This window comes from Lycorma delicatula, chromosome 5 (assembly GCF_047948215.1).
Source record: "Lycorma delicatula isolate Av1 chromosome 5, ASM4794821v1, whole genome shotgun sequence".
Classification (NCBI taxonomy): domain Eukaryota; kingdom Metazoa; phylum Arthropoda; class Insecta; order Hemiptera; family Fulgoridae; genus Lycorma; species Lycorma delicatula.
In genome coordinates this window covers 45,597,694-45,618,552 of record NC_134459.1, presented here as the reverse complement: position 1 = coordinate 45,618,552, position 20,859 = coordinate 45,597,694, and the positions used below count along the sequence as shown (strand labels likewise).

Sequence of the window (20,859 nt, the reverse complement as noted above, 5' to 3'; positions counted from 1 at the left end):
CAATGTCAAACAAATTTGTTTGTTTGGTGTTCTCACAACAGTGTTGAAATGAGTAAAGCTCTGCCCCCTCCCCTCCATTTACTTTGAGATGTAGTTTGCAATGAAGATAAGTTTTAAATATTTGCACTATATTATATTTTATTTGAGTACCTACTCAAATAGAAAGATGATAAATAAAAATAAATAAAGGTGTACAAGGTGAAGATAAATAAATAGACTTAAATAATTACCTGTACGTTTTTATAACATGTTCATTATTATTAAATATTTTCAAACAAATCTGTAATTAAACAAATATTGTTTGATATTCTGATTAAATTATAATATGAACACAAAAAAATTTAAGCATAAACCATAGAAGCAAAATGAACTGTTCTGGCATTTGCCTTACAACCAAGGGAAACCATGGTAATATTTTAAAACATTCACCTTTACAAAAAAATAAACGTTACAATCAGAAATAATTATAAGTTCTTCCAATTATATTGCATTCTGAAATGACATCAGTTAAAGAAAACTGTCTTTTTTTTAACATATTCTTGTCAAGAAGGAGTTTACACATTCATGATGATAAATATAAATAAGAACAAACCCTTGTTTTGTTATACAAGAAATTAAGTTTCATTACCTTAACATATTATTTGTTGGGCAACATGAAAGTTTTTCTTCATAATATTTGTAATTAACACTTTAAATATTTTTAGTTTCTTTTGTAAAAGAAATAACAATTAATGTAATTACATAAATAAATAGTATAAAAATTAATAAAAGTAAATAAGTTAATAATAGTTTTTCAGTAATAAAGTATTTCTTAATATAAATTTAACACACAACAAAATCAGAAAGAAATTAACCAAATAAATATAAAAAAGTATTGTTCCTGCAATAATAATTAACAATATTACTTTCAATGGAGAAAGAAAGATTAATTTTATATAATATTAAACTAAGTATTATAATCTTAATGAAAGATTTCTCCACAATATTTCCAAATAAGGATTTATAACATTATAATTCATTTAATAATGAAACAAAATATAAATTAAGATATTTTTTCTTTTTACTAGAAACACTGACTTTCTGTATTAATTTTAATAATTATTTACCAATAATTTTATGTTTAAATAATTTCCTAATGTTGTTGTATACAATTATGTTAGGTCAAGTAATTTTCAATATATCAAAAACAGTATTCGAAAGAATCAATATTTTCAAATATTAGTAATATTACTGTATTATGACTCACTCGAATTTACACAGTATTCTTAAATTAATGCATCTTCTTAAGTTAGTTATTTTGTAAATGGTTTTTATATTGTAAACGCTTGTAAACAGCGTTTTAGTTAATCATTAAGATCTTTGATATTTACAGACTGATGAAGGTAACAAAAATAATCATAATTTGATGAAGTTTACAACTGTGATAGGGAACAACTTAACAGATAAATCATGATGATCCCACATTTGATGAAATCTGCAAAAATATATAAATAGGCATTTAAATACCTGCGTTACAAAAATAAATAAACCTAATGTATAATGTATCCATCATTTCCCTAAGAAATGGAGCGGTCATGGAGGTTCATATTCCTGGCCACCAAGATCACCTGATCTAAAACCTTTTATAGATCTTTTTGCGTCTGGGGATGGGTGAAAAATATTGTACAAAAAACAAAAATACATTCTCGTGAGGAATTAATTGTTCGCATTATGGATGCTGCTGACATACTTAAGGATAGCCCTGAAGAACTATAAAGAGCTACAAGAACAGTACAGAAGCAAGCCAAGAAATGTTTTGAAGCTGCTGGGTTTTATTTAATATTTTAATAAACTGGTAGGTAAAATCTACTGTACTGTTTAAATTTAAAAAAAATTAAAATAAAATTTTAATTTTTCTAAACTTTTTTTGTTTTGTTCGATTTATCTTGCACAATTTTGTTCAGAATTAAATTCTCTACAAGTTTTATTTATAGGTTTTAGGTGGTTATTACCCATTTAACAAAGTTATTGTACATCAAACATAAAAACGGGTTTTTTACTGTAATTCATTGATTTTCATCACAGATTACTTAAAAACTACTGTAGATACAGTTTTGGTAGGTATTGTATTCAATTTTTAAGGTAAAAATCCATAGCAATCACTAATTCTGCCCCCTAATTAATGCCGAAAAAAGTCAGAATGACCTCTTTCACCGAGGTTGCTGAAATCATGAGTGAAATCTGTCATTAGCCGTTCCTCACAAACGAAGCATTTAAGGGTGTATGTTTGAACTTTTTCCATTAATTTCACATGTGGAATATGTTACAAAAAATCCTGGTTGAACTTTGTTATACACTCTGTATATAACTTGATTTCAATTTCTTTTTATACAGTTTTGCTAACAGGAATCACAGTCAGGGATTACTTCAGAGGATGATACGTATGAGTGTAAATGAAGTGTAGTCTAGTACAGTTTTAGGTCGACCATTTCTGAGATGTGTGGGTAATTGAAACCCAACCACCAAAGAACATCGTTATCCACGGTACCGATACCGGTACAGACACCGATAACAGTATCGATAAGGGTACCGTTAACCAGATAACGGTACCGTTATCTGGTTAGCATTGATAACGGTATCCAGATAACAGTAAATCTGGATACCGTATCAACGGTATTTTTTATACCGTTTTTCTAATATTCAAATCTGTGTTAAAGTAACTGCCTTTACTAGGATTTGAATGTTGGAAAACTCGCGGCTTCGAAATCAGCTGATTTGTGAAGACGCGCGTTCGCCGCTAGACCAACCCAGGGGGTATAATATCAATTTCAAAAAAAATAAAAATGATGTATTTAAAGTTCTATTACTTTTTAAGTTAAATATTTCAAAAAAATTAAATTTTATAAACAATAGCGATTCTACTAAAATAATAAACCCCAAATAAATAAATATCTTAGACAAGTAGGCTATAGTTTAAAACGTGAAAACTGCCGGCCAGAATATATGTGTAGGAGCAACCGTTCTTTTTCTTTTAGAGCTAAAGAACAATAATAGTATAAAGAAAAATTGTTTCGATAAATCCAATCATGCTAATCACATTTTATAGAATGAACATAATTACAGATAATTATTATAAAAATAATTATAAATAATTTTATTAAAATATTAGATTTTTCCACAGATTATTATAAAACAAGCAATATCCAAAAATTTTATATAACATATCAGATTTGAAGATGATTTTCTATTTAAATTAATAATTATCAGGATGGCTAACTTATTTCCCTCCAACAAGGAAGACTGTTGTTAGGTTATTAATAGTTAATAAATTTTATTTATGTTTTTAATTTTTTAAAAGTACAAAAAAATTACTCTTGAGGATTGTCAAATGGCCTAAAGCCCTAGGGATAAAATATAAATTGTTGGTAAGGTTGATTTTTTTTTAATATTATAACGAATTATTTAACCTAACTTGCGACTTTATTCTGATCGGAACAAATTACAAAATTTGAAAAAAATTATAATATTTTCAGAGACATGAAATGATATTAATGTAATATCATTACATGTTTCTGAATACTAATTACATGTCTTTTAATACTAATAATAAAATATTAGTATAAAATAATTAACAGTCAAGAAATCGTTCCTGAAAATCATTTCGAACATATACACTTATATCTGTACATGTTGAAGTGCTTGCAGGTAAATCATATGTTAGTTTTTTTTTTTAATTCATCAACAGAACAATATATTATCTTTAAAACTAAATCTTTTAATTGTACAATAAGCCAATGGTTAACTGATTATACAGTGTCCCTTTTCATAAAGTATGCCTCTGTATTGATCTGAAAGCACTTCTTTTGTCGTAAAAGATTATGTTTTTGAAAAGCCCACAAATTGGAGTTTACACATTATATGAGAAAATATTTAGGCATGAAAGTAATCGATAATGATTACTAGCTTAGTGTTTTTATAAAGATGCTTCAGAGTAAAACTACTCCATTTTGGTAAACAAAATATCAGTTTTATCATCCCACAAGAATTTATTAAACAAAAAACCCAGAGGTTATCTTTTGTGGACAACAAAGATACTATCAATATCATTAATGGGATTTTTGGTCACACAATCTGCAATATTATGTCTACCCGAGAAGCACAATGTTTTATCCATATTTTAAGTTGCATTGTTACAATCCATCCAGTGAAAATGTTTTTAAACTGCAACTGTTAAGTTTCAATCCATTTTTATTTATTATCCTTAGAAATAGATACAGTTGTGTCATCTGTGAAAAGAGTTGGAATGAACGGCTAAAGATTTTAAGGCAGATCATTAATAAACATAAGAAAGCAAAAACGTTTCCCTGAGGCCCTCCTCATTGTACATCTTGAAGCGAGTACCTAAATTTACAGGTGTGTTCTTGTCAAATGATAAAATTTCTATTACTTGTTCAGAATTTGTAATGTACGACTTGAAAAGTTTCTTTTCAGATACCGATACCACAGCTACTAAGTTGTTTTATCGGTATAAATAAATGTTTTACAAATATTTCATAAAATTGAAAATGAAATTTTTTTATCTTAAAGAATTTAAAATATTTTCCAAAAACTGGTTAATGGCTACGGCTTGGTAGACGTGTTTGCTAATGGAAATATAAAAATTAGATTACCTTATCAATATTATAGTGCACTTGCTATTAAGCTGTCTTGTCAGTGCACTGCACAATAATATCTATAAGAATAAACATTGCAATATAAGTATACACTTTCTTTTATTTATCATGCATTTGAGTAAGATATTTTAAGTACGTTATAATACGCATCTTACTCTGATTGAGTAGCATTTGGGTAGGTAATGCAGAACATACTTTAAGAATCAATTCAGTGTATGAAAAACAATAAAAGTACATTTATTGCCATCAAAAGTTCCATCTATCTAAATTATCTATTATTGTTTTTTTTAAATCTATTTCTCAGTAAGTTTTGCGGTATCTTGATATACTTATTAAATTTTCTGATGAACTAGTAATTGTGTGACATAAAGCTTCATTTTGTAATAAATTTAACAATAAATTAAGCTCTAAAAAGAGAGAATAACTACAGTGGAATTAAATTAAATTGTAAAATGGAATTATTGTTTGCAATAGATATTGTATTGTAATTTACATGTAACTTTTAAAATATTTTTACTATAAATTTATATTTACTATAAATTTATACTATAAATTTATATTTATTTTTACTATAAATTTATATTTTACTATAAATTTATAGTAAAAATATTTTAAAAGTTACAACTACCACATCCTTGTTTTTTTTCTGTTTTTGTTTTCTTTTTGTTCACAAAAGTTATTTGAAGGTAAAATGAAAAATAATAAATTTTAACTGTTATGAATTTTATTATCACAAAATGACATCATTTATTAAAATATAATTTTAAGTTAAGGCAGAGTAAGTGCAGGTACACAAAGTTTTAGTGGATAAAAAAGTAAATTATTTACTACTACAATTTACAGGTAAGTTGCAATTAAAAATCACACCTGAAAGTGAATTAATGATTTAAAGGGTTTTCGTCTCTGAGCTTTATTCTCTTAACACTTATTCAAAAAAAAAAAAAAAAAATAAGTGATCTTTGTATGGTTTGAAAATTATAATATAGCAGATTTTGTAAATTCTGCAAAAGAATATCAGTGGTTATAAATATCAATTTCCTAACAGTGAAAGTGAAGATGTCACTCTTACCCCAAAAAACATAAAAATCTTTCTCATGAAAATTAAACAGATCGTTTCTCTCTTTGGTAGATACAATAAAACCGACACACAATATGCTTCATTTCTTTTATGAAGTAATTTGAAAGACAACCTGGAACTTTAGATGTTATCCAAATTAATCGCTTCATTACTAATATTGTATTGATTATAAAGACAAATTGTTATTCATACAATGGAATTTAATTACATTCTAAGCCTTTACATAGAGTTAAGCCTTTAAATATTATAATATCGAATCAAGAATCGATGAGTTAATCCCAAGTTTTCCTAATTTTTTTAATGTTTTCTCTCAACTTAAAAAAACCTATGGAACTTTTTTTTTCTTTTTGCTACGGCCCTTCTAGTCTTTTTCTTACACATGTCTTCCCCTTTGTAAGAGCTGCTGGACATTCTTAAATGTACATTGATGTTACCGCTTGCTACATAAAATTTTTAATGGTTTTTACTTATTGCATTGCACGTTTTATATATTGTAATAAATAAATTGAAAACTCACAGATTTTTGTTTCCTCTCCAATCTAATTTGATGAAAATGACAATTCTATTTATGCTAAATTCTGGGATAAAAGTCCTCCATCTGACATTGCTGAAAAAGAAAACTTACCAATTTAGTTATTATTAAATTACAAATAAGTAACAAAGTCTATAAGTTGTATTGGTATAATTTTTTGTTTAATGATATTTAGTTAACACAAAATTCAATTCACCTTAAAATTATAAAATTTAACTTTATGCTTTTTGTTATGAAGAAATTTGGTGAATTAAATTATAAGAAGTGTAAATTAATTCATCAAGACATCTAAGTTTAGTCTGTTGTGCTTTTAATATAATAATTTGCCTGCGATATAAGTCTCATAAGCAGACAGATATCACTCTGTTAAGGGGCGATTAAGAAAGTAGCTATTGCCTCAGCCTAAGAGATAAATCCAGAATTTTATCCAAGACAAAGCTCAAAGATGTAATCGATATTCATGGAATCTATTTGACGAATAAGGGATTCCAATCGACTCAAGGAATCTAGTTCACAATAATTAATATTTTTATGTCTCTGAAGCAGTCATAACTCAACAGATAACCTGACATGACACATATCTATTTCCAAAAAAACGCTGAGCCAATCTTAATAAAAACTGAACATCAATAGTTAGGATTTCTGAGGAAAATGGATATTTTAATGGTTTTCCTGGTGCCTTTCCCACAAAAATTATTGCATACCAGCATGAAGCTGACTAAACTATAGCTGATATTCAGCCCTGAAATTGGTCTTTTCACTCTGTTCATCACATTGACTGGTTGTATAGTGTCATCGTAAATTTAAAGAAATCAACTTTATATGGTATCAGTTGTATCTCGCATGACTTGTATAGCACAGAATTCACAGATCAGGAATTTACAATGTAATGACTTGTTCAACCACTCCTTCAATCTATTTAGTGCTGGTAAAGGAGCAATTGATGAAAGATATGATATTGCTGTTTCCAACTGTGAGATTTGTTTTGTAATTCATTTTTTGTGAGCAAACTTAGTTAAACTAAAATCTGTAGATTATAATCTCATGATTATACTAATATTATGAGTGACATAGTCATGGTGCCAGAAAATCATGAAGAACAGCTGAATATTGATTTGTAATCAAGAATTACCTTAAACCTGATTGATATTTAAATATTTATTTTAAAAAACGATAGAGGAACCGGAACTGTTATGATAATTTTTTTTTATTTCTAGTTACTTAGGAAGAAATTGTACTTTGAAAAAATAAATCAATAAAATAATTATAATCAGATATATATATGTCATTTGCCGTAAACAAAAGATTGAATGCGACAAGATACGAGATGCATGTCCCACAAAATAGCATTGGCATTCTCAAGAAAAAATCATTTCATGCCGGGCTTAGTAAGGAAAGTGAGGACTGAAACAATTGCCCATCATCTTCTACACAGAGTAGGCCAAGCCCACTAAAACGCAGAAAATCTTTCAGCTCTACAAGCAACACCTTCACTCCGTTCACCACTGGGACTGGTCGTGTATGAAAATCATTATTCTTAATGAAATAGAAAGCAATTGTACCTCTTACCTCTTTTGTGCTTTATATGCATCAGTACATTGTGATTGCGACAGATTATGTAATTCAATAACTGAAGATAAGACTTCTGCTAGGTCAAAGAAAATTATTCACGAAATGTACCTCACAGTTGGGAACAGTAACATCATGTGTTTCATCGACTACTCTTTTACCTATTACCTATTAAATGAATGAACATGTAATTAGATTACGCATAGCTGATTGGTGTTAGCACATTATATACTTTGCTTCTACTTACTAAAAATGTAATTAATTCTTGTATTCTAATATCATTGTAGATGTAAAATAGATAATAAAAATTATTTGTTTTAAATAATTAAAACATTTCTCCTGACATTAGGTATTCGTGTGTGATCCTCGTATGTCACAACCGTAACCGGCAGAGGACAACTTCCTCACGACGAGAGTTTCTGCAAGAGGAGCCCCATGGCAACACTTAATCCATTGGAGTTTATTATCGACGGTAGCCGTCCAGTCACTTTGCCACCTCGCTCGCAGTGATTGTTTTATATGATTGATAAAATCAAAGGTACTAACTCGGGTGGTGAAAAGAGGCTGAATACACGCTTCCTTGGCAGCAGAATCTGTTCTTTCGTTACCTAGAATTCCAACGTGGCTGGGGATCCAGCAAAAACCTACCTCCCTGTTGCGTTTATTTAACTCAACGATTTTATCATAAATGTCAATGACAGGATGTTTGGAATAAAGGTTTTCCAATGTCTGGAGAGCACTGTACGAGTCACTGCAAATAAGAATGCTCCTATATTTAGGGCCAACGATACTTAGAGCCCTATCCACAGCGAGTAGTTCTGCGGTGAACACACTCGTAACACCGGGTAGGCCAAACATATAGGACTGTTCATTGATAACAAAAGCACAACCAACGTTACCGCCATGCTTCGACCCATCAGTATATATCACCACGCCTGGGTTCAACTTGGCGAGGAGAAACTGAAACATCTGCCAGAAAACAATAGGTGGCGTGGAACGCTTATATTATGTTGTAAGATCAAACGTAAAATTTACATGCTGTATTCTCCACGGGGGGTTCGAGCACGGACATGATGGAAAGAACGAGGGAGAGTCAACACTCATATGCTGCAGCAGACGTCGTGTACAGACACCCACAGGCGCAGTACAACGTGGACGGTCCTCATACTCCCTCATATTAGGATTCTTAAGAACTGGGTCAAAAGCTGGGTGATTTGGCTGTCCGCTGAGACAGCCAAATAATACAGACATCTGTTGTTGCCTACTACAGAGCTTAAAATTATATTCAGTCAAAACTTCAATTGTCTATACTGTGTGTTGTGTTCACACAGTTATTAGTGTTTTGCTATATTTTCATAAATTCTTTATAATACTGAAGAGATTTTTTTCTCATTTTTATTTGCTACATGGCCTCTAAAAAGTTGATGGATGCTCAAATCATCCAGACAATTATTGTTACATTAGAGGTAAATGTACGCATAAATCTCAAAGAAAAACTTATTTCTGGATTGCGCACTCAGGGATAAAGATAAAATCTGGGTGCCTCGTGTTATTTTTATATGATGCTCAGTAACTGAACGGTTCAACAGGAAACGACGAGCCCTGTTATTTATCATGCATTAGCTGCATGGAAGTCCTTCAGAGACATTGTTGGTGTTTTTTAGGCCACAGAAAAGATGAAAACTATGTTTATGGTTAATAAGCTGTTAAAAAACTACAAATATTTAGTACGTAGGATGTCATTAAAAATTCATTTCCTAAAGTCTCACCTAGACTTTTTTCCTGAAAATTTGTGCTCTGTCAGTGATGAGCAAGGAGACCGTTTCCGTCAGCATCACTACCAAGGAAGATGGGACGCTAGAATGATTGATGACTGTTGTTGGTTTTTATTTAGAGAAACTGATAAAACATCGTATAAGCGAGAAAACATTTGTAAACTTATTTTAAAAACTTAGTTCCAATGATTTAATCGTTTAAAAACTCTATTGAATATATTTCAATTCATCTGTATTTGAATAACAAAAACTTAGCTGATTTAAACAAATTGAAAACAAATGAATACATAAAAATAATAACTTTTTTGAAATATTGGTATGACACTGATTATGCATTTATTGGTAAATAAATCGTATGTATCTAAAAATGCAATGTATTACACAAAATTTTATAAGTTTTGAATTAAGCACCCAATATTTGTTAAAATACCATGCCCAATTCTAGATGTGATTTTTATATTTTGCTGCGTTTTAAAAATTCTATTAGACATTTACAGTACTTACTTTTTATTCAATCCAGATTTGAAACTACGGTTGATAGTCACTTTAACTAAAATTTTCTTTTATCTTCCATAACCATTTTCCGCTTTCAATATTATATTTGAGAATCAGTAACCATTTTTTTTTGTCACAGCTTCCATGAATTTAAAAGTACTCCCAGTACAGCACCTACAACTCAAAATCACTTGGCAAAAAGATTAGTAATGCACTTAATATGAACTGTTAATTTTTTTTTTTTTTTTTTTTTTTGTTTTGCGTAGGAGGAGGAAAAGCTCTACCAGCCACCGTCTGCGCCCGCAACAGACGGTAGTGTCGGGCTCTCACCGACTAAAAACCTCCCCCTTAGGGAGGAGGACCCTATTAGGGATTGGGATCGTGGACGCGACTTAACTAACTAATAATAAAATAATATATACGTTGTACCTGAAAAAAAAATACACAGCATATACAAAATTGAAATCTATTTTCATAAAACTTAATTTACACTGCTTATCTAAGTAATTTTAATGTAAAATTTACGTTGAACCTGAAACAGAAACATACACAAAAATAGAAATAAAAATTTCCTACAGGAAAGTTCCTATCAGGGGACCCTACTGGGACTAGGGCATTGGGATCGCGGACGCGACTTAACTAATAATAAAATAATATCTACATTGTACCTGAAAAAACATACACAGCATATACAAAATTTATATCTATTTTCATAAAACTTAATTTACACTGCTTATCTAAGTAATTTTAATGTAAAATTTATGTTGAACCTGAAATAGAAACATGCACAAAAATAGACATAAAAAATTCCCTAAAGGAAAGTTCCTATCAGGGGACCCTACTGGGACTAGGCACCTACCGCGATTTTATAAGAATATTATACTATCAACTTAAAAACTACACAACTTATTTTTAACATGAAAATTTATAATATTAAACAATAATAACAAAAGTAAGTACCTTTAGTAGAAAATTATCCTACAATAAAAGGGAGTACCACAATGTAAGGAGGGCCACTTACATGGCAGCTCTCCCTTAGAATATTAAATGAACCGTTGAGTTACCTGAAACAAAAGAAAATAAGACAAATTCAATTAGCGGTTGTGAAATTAAATAGTTTTGTTTTAGTTATTTAATTCATTTCATGTATGATAGCACTTAACTTTTTCTAACAAAAATATTTATTAGGAATGATTAGGTGGTCCATTTTTACTTCTTAAATATTTAACCTGAGGTACAAGTATTTATATAGACATTTTTTACAGAAATAGAATCACTAGCTAGGTAGGTACACAAGAAAAGTGTACCTACCTTCTTCCACTCTAGATAGATACAAAGAACACTGAATTTTTTACGGACCCCGCATCGGGTAGATATCCATTGAGAAATCATTGAAAAACACCCTTTTAATAGATCAAGGTAGAAAAAAATAAAGGAAAAAAAGTTGAAGTTAGAAGGTGAGAAAGGAAGATTGCTAAACAAGACAACTCGCTCAAAAAAACTCTAAGCCCCTTTTAAGGCAGCAAGGATTCCTCTCGTACAAGATCAGAGCGCTTTACCAAGAATAAATGCAAAAACATTATTCTGAATTAAGGTTCACTGATGTAGATGGTAACAAATCTATATCGCATCCAGGAATGTGTGTTATATGAACCTACTTGGCCGAGCTAAAATTTTCAGCTAAGAATAATGTTGAATGGTAACAAAAATCGATACAGGATATCGGTATACCACCTGATGTTTTTGATGCAGCTCTTTAAGATTCCTTATTTAGTGCTAGTCGTTTCATTTTGGTATACGTTGTACCTGTACAATAGGGTATGTTGTATACCCTAATTATGTTTGTAATATCATTTAAAATTTCACAAAAGATAACATAATTTATCATAAAAAATAGATATCATTAAAACAAATAAGTTTTAATGTAATAAAAATAGAATTTAATACATACTGGAGATGCAGGGTACTGCAAAAAAACAGTCTGTGGAAATTAATATGGCAAGTGTAACTTATCTAATTACTGTGTTTTGGTGGTTTATATTCAAATAAAATATTTATCAGAGACAAATTAGGCATTGACCAGATACTGGCATTTCTTGATATGTAACACTATTAAGTTTCTTTTCTTTATTATACTGTTTTTTCCTTTATTGCATTATGTTGCAATTTGCCACACAAAATTTCTGTGTTTCGCATGACATTTAATGACCGATCTACCTAAAATTTTTTAAAAATTTAGAAATAAAAGTACCTGCAGTATCAAAAGAGAAAGTTGCCTATCAGTGATATAAACTGGAGTCTAAAGTAATGGGGCCTGACCCGCTCTTTTTCTGTTTAGCCTCGGGAACCACCATAAGGTATTACTTAAGAAGATGATATGTATGAATGCAAATTAAGTGTAGTTTTGTTCAGTCTCACATCGACTATTCCTGAAATGTGTGGTTAATTGAAACCCTACCGTGAAAGAACACTAATATCCACACTCTAATATTCAAATCCATTTAAAAGTCTTTACTAGGATTTGAACCTCAGAACTCTCGACTTTGAAATCATTTGACTTGCAATGACGAGTTACCACTAGACTAGCCACAGTGGGCTAATGCCCTGACCTTGGCCCCTGGTACAAGGCAAGTGATAATGGCCGGTTGAATTCACAGAGTGAGTATCTCCAATACTTGGTTGCTCTAACTGAAGCTAAACATTACATAAACGGATGGAGTCTTAATAAATACTAGTATTATCATGGAATTATATGGTGTAGTAAAGAATTAGTAGTACCTTAATATTTTACCATTTGGCAACACAGCTATACATTTATCGCCAAGGCTAATCCAAAGATCAAATCCATCGAGCAGCTGAAAGAATCGGTCGATCTGGTAGTCTGAAGAAATAGGCTGCAGCATGAAGTGAAGAGTTGATGAGATGTGGAATGTAATCTGGTAATCTGTATTATTTCTAGTCTCATTTTTATTTATAGTTTGTAAATTTTTGTAGTGAGGAAGATAACGTTAATTTCTCACTTTGATATTGATCGCACTTTAATTCACACTTTATTTTCACCAATCACTTTATTTACCCCACAAATTCAAAATATGTGAAAATAAAATAATTACACACTAAAAACCAGAATCAGTACACGCCTTTTTAATATGCAAGGCAAATATATTGCATAAAAAAATTATTAAATTTTGAAGTAATTTGGATTACTGTTATGATAGATGGATTTTTTTTCAAATAATCATTCTACTTAGGTTTTTACCACAAAAATTGGTAAATTTTGCAACTAAGTTAATTGTTTTAATAAAAAAAAAGCAAATAAAGTGAAATAATTTATTATGGCACCTCTAAAATCAGCTGACTCTGGTTTGAAAAAATTAAACTAACATGCAAGCATGCATCTTCTCTGAAGCTGGTTGGCTGAATGCAGATTGGGGAATGCAAAGGGTATTCAAAATTTAAAATATTTCAAATAAAATAAAAAATAAAAAATTCTTAAAACTGTAATTAGATATAAATATGCTCTAACCTTCAATTTGATTAACACCTACCAAAAAAAAATTTAAGAAAAAGCTTATGTAATATAATATATATCAAATAAATAAAAAAAAATTAAAAATAAACGTTATATCCTACATGAACGAGATTTAAAAGCTGCATTTAATTAAGAAATTGCCTCTATATATTTACTTATTTTTTTAATTTCTTGAACTTATTTAAATGATTAACTTTGTCAATGAAATGAACAAAATTTAAATAATTTACAAAAAAGGTAATTTTAAAAACCCACTCATTAATATTTCAAATAAAAATTTATAAAGCAATTTAAACTAAAAAAGGAATTTTTATGCGATTAAATTTAAAATTAAAATAAAAATTTAAATTATAAAACTGAATTTTTTATGAATTTAAATTGAGTTAAGGAGGACTTCAGCCACTGGTAGTGAAGTGATGAGCTGAAAAGAGAAAGAAACATAATAAACATAGAATAACTAAATATTATGAATTATATGAATAACTATTTCTAACATTAACATATTTATATATCACCCCCCAATATATAGACACGTTTATATACACAGCACCCCCCAACCGAACCCGATGAACGATATCGGGATGATGAAGTACGGTCGCGACACGGTTGACGCGGCGCGAATGCTTTATGTACCCGGCACTTGCGAAAACTATTCATTGCATACAACATAGATATTTACAATGTCAATATGTAATCAAGAATTATAATTAAAAATAATTGTGTATCATATTAGGTAACTGATAAGCTAAAATGCGAATAATACACCCGGAACTGTGCAAGAGCACATTGAATCTCCTACCCGTTAAGGAAAACGTTGAAATAATATACCCTGAACTGTCACAGCATATAAGATTTGCTTCGTGTGAAGCAACAATCTAAAATAATACACCCTGAACTGTTTCAGAGCATATCAGACTTGCTAAGTTGATCAAAAATTTAAAACCATACACCCTGAAGTGTTTCAGAGCATATCAGACTTGCTAAGTTGATAAAAAATTTATAACAATACACCCTGAAGTGTTTCAGAGCATATCAGACTTGCTAAGTTGATAAACAATTTAAAACAATACACCCTGAACTGTTTCAGAGCATATCAGACTTGCTAAGTTGATCAAAAATTTAAAACAATACACCCTGAACTGTTTCAGAGCATATCAGACTTGCTAAGTTGATAAACAATTTATAACAATACACCCTGAAGTGTTTCAGAGCATATCAGACTTGCTAAGTTGATAAAAAATTTAAAACAATACACCCTGAACTCTTTCAGAGCATGTCAGACTTGCTAACTTGACCAAAAATTTAAAACAATACACCCTGAAGTGTTTCAGAGCATATCAGACTTGCTAAGTTGATATACAATTTATAACAATACACCCTGAAGTGTTTCACAGCATATCAGACTTGCTAAGTTGATCAAAAATTTATAACAATACACCCTGAACTGTTTCAGAGCATATCAGACTTGCTAAGTTGATAAACAATTTATAACAATACACCCTGAAGTGTTTCACAGCATATCAGACTTGCTAAGTTGATAAAAAATTTAAAACAATACACCCTGAAGTGTTTCAGAGCATATCAGACTTGCTAAGTTGATATACAATTTATAACAATACACCCTGAAGTGTTTCACAGCATACCAGACTTGCTAAGTTGATCAAAAATTTAAAACAATACACCCTGAACTGTTTCAGAGCATATCAGACTTGCTTAGTTGATCAAAAATTTAAAACAATACACCCTGAAGTGTTTCAGAGCATATCAGACATGCTAAGTTGACCAAAAATTTAAAACAATACACCCTGAAGTGTTTCAGAGCATATCAGACTTGCTAAGTTGATCAACAATTTATAACAATACACCCTGAAGTGTTTCAGAGCATATCAGACTTGCTAAGTTGATCAAAAATTTATAACAATACACCCCGAAATGTTTCAGAGCATATCAGACTTGCTAAGTTGATCAAAAATTTATAACAATACACCCCGAAATGTTTCAGAGCATATCAGACTTGCTAAGTTGATAAAAAATTTAAAACAATACACCCTGAACTGTTTCAGAGCATATCAGACTTGCTAAGTTGATAAACAATTTATAACAATACACCCTGAAGTGTTTCAGAGCATATCAGACTTGCTAAGTTGATCAAAAATTTAAAACAATACACCCTGAACAATTTCAGAGCATGTCAGACTTGCTAAGTTGACCAAAAATTTAAAACAATACACCCTGAAGTGTTTCAGAGCATATCAGACTTGCTAAGTTGATAAACAATTTATAACAATACACCCTGAAGTGTTTCAGAGCATATCAGACTTGCTAAGTTGATCAAAAATTTATAACAATACACCCCGAAATGTTTCAGAGCATATCAGACTTGCTAAGTTGATAAAAAATTTAAAACAATACACCCTGAACTGTTTCAGAGCATATCAGACTTGCTAAGTTGACCAAAAATTTAAAACAATACACCCTGAAGTGTTTCAGAGCATATCAGACTTGCTAAGTTGATAAACAATTTATAACAATACACCCTGAAGTGTTTCACAGCATATCAGACTTGCTAAGTTGATCAAAAATTTATAACAATACACCCCGAAATGTTTCAGAGCATATCAGACTTGCTAAGTTGATAAAAAATTTAAAACAATACACCCCGAAATGTTTCAGAGCATATCAGACTTGCTAAGTTGATAAAAAATTTAAAACAATACACCCTGAACTGTTACAGAGCATATCAGACTTGCTAAGTTGACCAAAAATTTAAAACAATACACCCTGAAGTGTTTCAGAGCATATCAGACTTGCTAAGTTGATCAAAAATTTATAACAATACACCCTGAAATGTTTCAGAGCATATCAGACTTGCTAAGTTGATAAAAAATTTTAAATAATACACCCTGAACTATATGACATATCAAATTTTCTGTCTGTATATACACTCTAATCTGTGTGTTGTTACAGTTAAATAATTTGAAACTGTATTTCTTAAAATGAAACCGAATTAGAAGACTGAACTAGGGAAATATTAACCAGAAGATGTTTGTTTCATAATGTCAACGGAAAAATGTTATCGATTTGAAGAAATATAACTTAAGGGATTTTTCTATTATTTTCAATATTAAAAATAGAAAAAATCAATTACTCAGAGAGTCTTTAATCATAATGAATTTACTTGTATTTTTCATATTTCTTTTTTTCCCTTTTGTACCTGTGCAGGTGTATGCATTACTATCCAGACCTCTTGATTATCCCATTTAAGATTCTCTAAGAATGCATTTTCACAGCATAATATTGCCAATCCTGGTTGGAAGTCTATAATTTATATTATTGAAAAAAGGTAAAGTTGCTAATGAATAGCAAATGGAATCAAGTTACGATTAATGACAATGCAAGTGAAAAGGGGGTAATAATGCAAATACTAAATGTAATATTGAAGTTACCTGTATCATCTGTAGGATTATAGAAAAAAATTAAATTTTATTATTCAGTAATCAAAAAGGAGGTCTTTTTTCATCAACAATATGAAATATAATTACAAAGAAATTCTATATGTGAACAGTGGGAGGTGCAGAATGATTAATAGCAGGTGACAGGTACCAATTAAATTACAAATTCTAATCCCGTATAAGAAAGAGAATGTGCTCAATTTCAGTTTTACATGGTTTTGGAAAATTGTTTATAAAAAATATACATTTATAGAAATAAACTAATAATTTCAGTGGATAACCACCAGGCAAGATATGGCATACATTCTAGAAGACTAAAACCAGGAGGTTTATATATATAATTTGCTCATATAAAAGGTTTAATGTAGTGTATTTTTAGGTTGTAAAAATGTCAACGGTAATAGTGATAGGCCTTTTAAATAGAACTAAAATGATTCCTGATGGATATACTGTAATAGTTCCTTGATGGTTCTCTGTAGAAGTCCAGTATACTTTCAAATACTGTTTGATGGTGTCAAAAATAGTTTTATTTAACATTAGATGGTTAGGGTGAAAAGTTTTTTTAAACGAATGCCAAAAAATCTGATTTGTATTCTTAAATTTGTTTATATGTAGATAATCAAAGGGTCATTTTAGAATTAATTTTTTTGTTAAATATGGTTATTTATTTAAGAAATTACTTAGGATAATTATAAAATAAAAGTGAATCCACAAAGAAAATAAGATGCAAGGATGTTTTACATAAACAGATCAAATACGATTGAACAAAGCCAATACTATGAATTAGCAAATCACAAATTTCTCCTTATTTACAAAAAAATTGCTGTAAAAATAATTAATTTAAAGAATACTGGAAAAATTGTATAAAAAGCCTGTTAAGTGGTTTATATATCTTCTTCAATAAAATCAATTATAATTTAACCTCTTTGAAGACCCAGTTATAATTTAATAATTGATAATCGATTTATATTACATTTAAATTTAGATATTCAACTCAAATACAGCAGAATGAATGATATACATAAAATACCCATCAACTAAACTTAAATTAATTAGTGTAATTAATGTTAGTCAATGTTAGTAAAACTATTTTTTATGATAAAACAGTTATATTTCTAAGCTACATAAAAAGAACATGCAATTACAAGCTACATGAAATTACTAGCTACACTACAAGTACATGCAATTACAAGCTACCTAATTATTTTATGTATATTATTAAAGTTACTGTTTGAGCCAACAAAACCGTGTAAACATAATTTGTATACGAAATATACATAGTAAAAACATTTATCTCTCTCCAAAGAGGTTAAATTTAAATATTTAATTAAAAGGTTAGGAAACTAATGCTTATTAATATTTTTGAAAAAATTGTATTGTTTGCATTTCATTAAAAAACAGAGAATTCACATAAAGAACAAGATTATAGTGTACTACTTGTTATTATGAAAATAAATGGAACCTTTACAGTATATGATCATTTGACTATTTTCTTAAATGTAGGAATATAAACTGGGATTGTATTTTTCTTCCTGTATGAAGTTTTACAAATGGTTATACATAAATTCAGTAAAATAATTGTAACTGAAAGAAAAAGCAGAGTAAAAAATTGTAAATGATTTCAATGAAGAAATTATTTTGAATAATTCGCTAACTTTTTTATATGAATGTGGTGACAAAAGAGATATATGACATCAGTACCTTAACCGCTAAAGTATCTAACCTAACAAAGTTAAGAATTACATAAAAAATATATTAAAGCGTAGAATAAAATTCACTTAGAAGAAAAATGAGTAATTAAAAAATTATGCCCTTATTTTTTCTTTCTACCTAGTCATCTGTATAATCAGAATAAATAAAAAATTTGCACCTGCTTGAAAATAATTAAAAAATAAGATTAAACTTTTTTGATTGTATTACAGTATTCAGAAATTTGAGTGCCGGCTGGCAATTCACTACAAATGGTAATGGATCAAATGAAAATGGATTAGAACAAGTATTATTTGGATTTGAATATTCTGTTTTTATTTATTAGTGAGCTGAAAAAAATTAAAATAAATTTAGCTAAAACAGGTTTGGTTGATTACACAATAAAATAGCTTTACAAAAGATTTCTTTTTCAGGTTACAATCAAGAGACCCAGAAATGAATGCAGTTAACTACAACTGACGTCCAGGAAAAATTTAGAAATATGGGAAACAAAAATAAATTTTAATTAAGATAAAAGATAATTTCTTCTTATTATAAACTCTTGAGAAATAAATGAAGAATATATCTTCAATAATGGAAAATATTTGTACAAGTGATAATTGGGGCTTTTATTTCTTGAATTTTCTAGAGAATTACAGAAAAAATAAATTGAACATCGTAGATGTGAAAATGTGTGGATCTCCAAAAAGATTTAGTTCAATGATTTTGTATGAAAGAAGATTCTGATTGTTCTAGCGGGGAGACCACAATTATTATGATCTGAAAAACTAAAAAGGAATAAGTGTATTTTAAATATGATATAAAACTGCACATTGTTATTTTCCTAATTCAAAATACAAACTGTTCTTTTAATATAGTTTCTAAAAAAAATTTCCTGTTTCAGCAATAATAATTAAAGTATTTGATACATAAAACTATAAAATTTGATAGTTCCTGCAAGATATTCATTGTACTAAGGTATTTGTACTTATTTTTAGTAGACATTAAAGGTAGCCAAGCGCAAGAAAAAACTTGTCTATTCAGTACATATAGATTACACTTAACTATTTATACAAGTAATCTATCCAGATGTAATATAAAAATTAGGCAATTCCTATAAAATTATTGAAAATATTAATACATTTTATAGCATTTTCTTGAATAAAATTCATTTTAGTTCCTACATAAAATTCATCGGTAATTAATTTTACAAAAATTTTGCCACGTTGATGTATCCATTTCAAAAAAGATTACATCACCCCTTTTTTTTTTTTTTTAATAAACCAAATTTTGTAAAATGGAAGATTATTATTTATCTAGAATAGATTTTAAACTAAAAAAAGGTCATTAAATAACAAAATTTCATGCAAAGTAGATATAAACTGTGGCAACGTGCTTTAAAAAAGCTACATTAAATGTTAATTTTCATTAAACTGTAATAAAGAAAAAAATGTTTAATTTAAAACCGGTACATTAAAAAAAATAAAACTATGTTGTATGCAATAAAATAAATGTTCCTCACTTTAAAATAATGTCCTAAATTATGTGGTTTACCTTTCTAGAAGATTGTTCATCAATACCACATAAACGACATGCACTCGGTAACGGTCAACGACGAACTGAGAGTAGTCTTACTTCGTACGACGTCACAAGATAGATTCAAAACAAGTTAATTACAGTTCTGCGTTTCTGATTGGTCAATCATATCGGAGAGTTTCGTTACAGACTCGAGCGACTACCTCGTGACATCTCTTAATCCGTCGTTAAAAGGATAAACAACTTTGTTATAAGAATTGAAAACAAGTTAATTACTTTTCTGTGTCTCTGATTGGTCAATTGTATTACAGTTGTTTAATTGTTCTAATGAATCCCTCCTGACGTAACTTAGTAATCTTTAATATATAATCGCTTTAAAATATATATTTGAATTTAAAATAAAAGAAGGAACCAATTTCAAAACGATTTTTTTACTTTTACATGTATTAAAATACTATTTAATAAAAACAAATTACGTCATCAAAATTGCCAATGTAGTCGAAAATTAACAGACTTCTTTCGTTTTTTGCACCGTTATTTATTTTTTTT

General features: G+C 29.3%; 1 protein-coding gene and 1 long non-coding RNA gene across 2 annotated transcripts in view; one reads left to right on the top strand and one right to left on the bottom strand.

The window, feature by feature from the left end:
• LOC142324902 (evolutionarily conserved signaling intermediate in Toll pathway, mitochondrial-like) overlaps nucleotides 1-6,339 on the bottom strand; it is a 28,723-nt gene extending 22,384 nt beyond the window's left edge. Inside the window, exon 1 of the mRNA XM_075366020.1 lies at nucleotides 6,248-6,339. The gene's annotated coding sequence lies outside the window, so the exon portion shown is untranslated. The remainder of the gene's footprint in view (nucleotides 1-6,247) is intronic.
• Nucleotides 3,260-19,753, top strand: LOC142324905 (uncharacterized). The gene is made up of 3 exons (XR_012756433.1): nucleotides 3,260-3,404; nucleotides 8,181-8,369; nucleotides 19,209-19,753. It is a non-coding gene; the product is annotated as an uncharacterized LOC142324905 (long non-coding RNA).
• The last annotated feature ends 1,106 nt before the right edge of the window (nucleotides 19,754-20,859 follow it).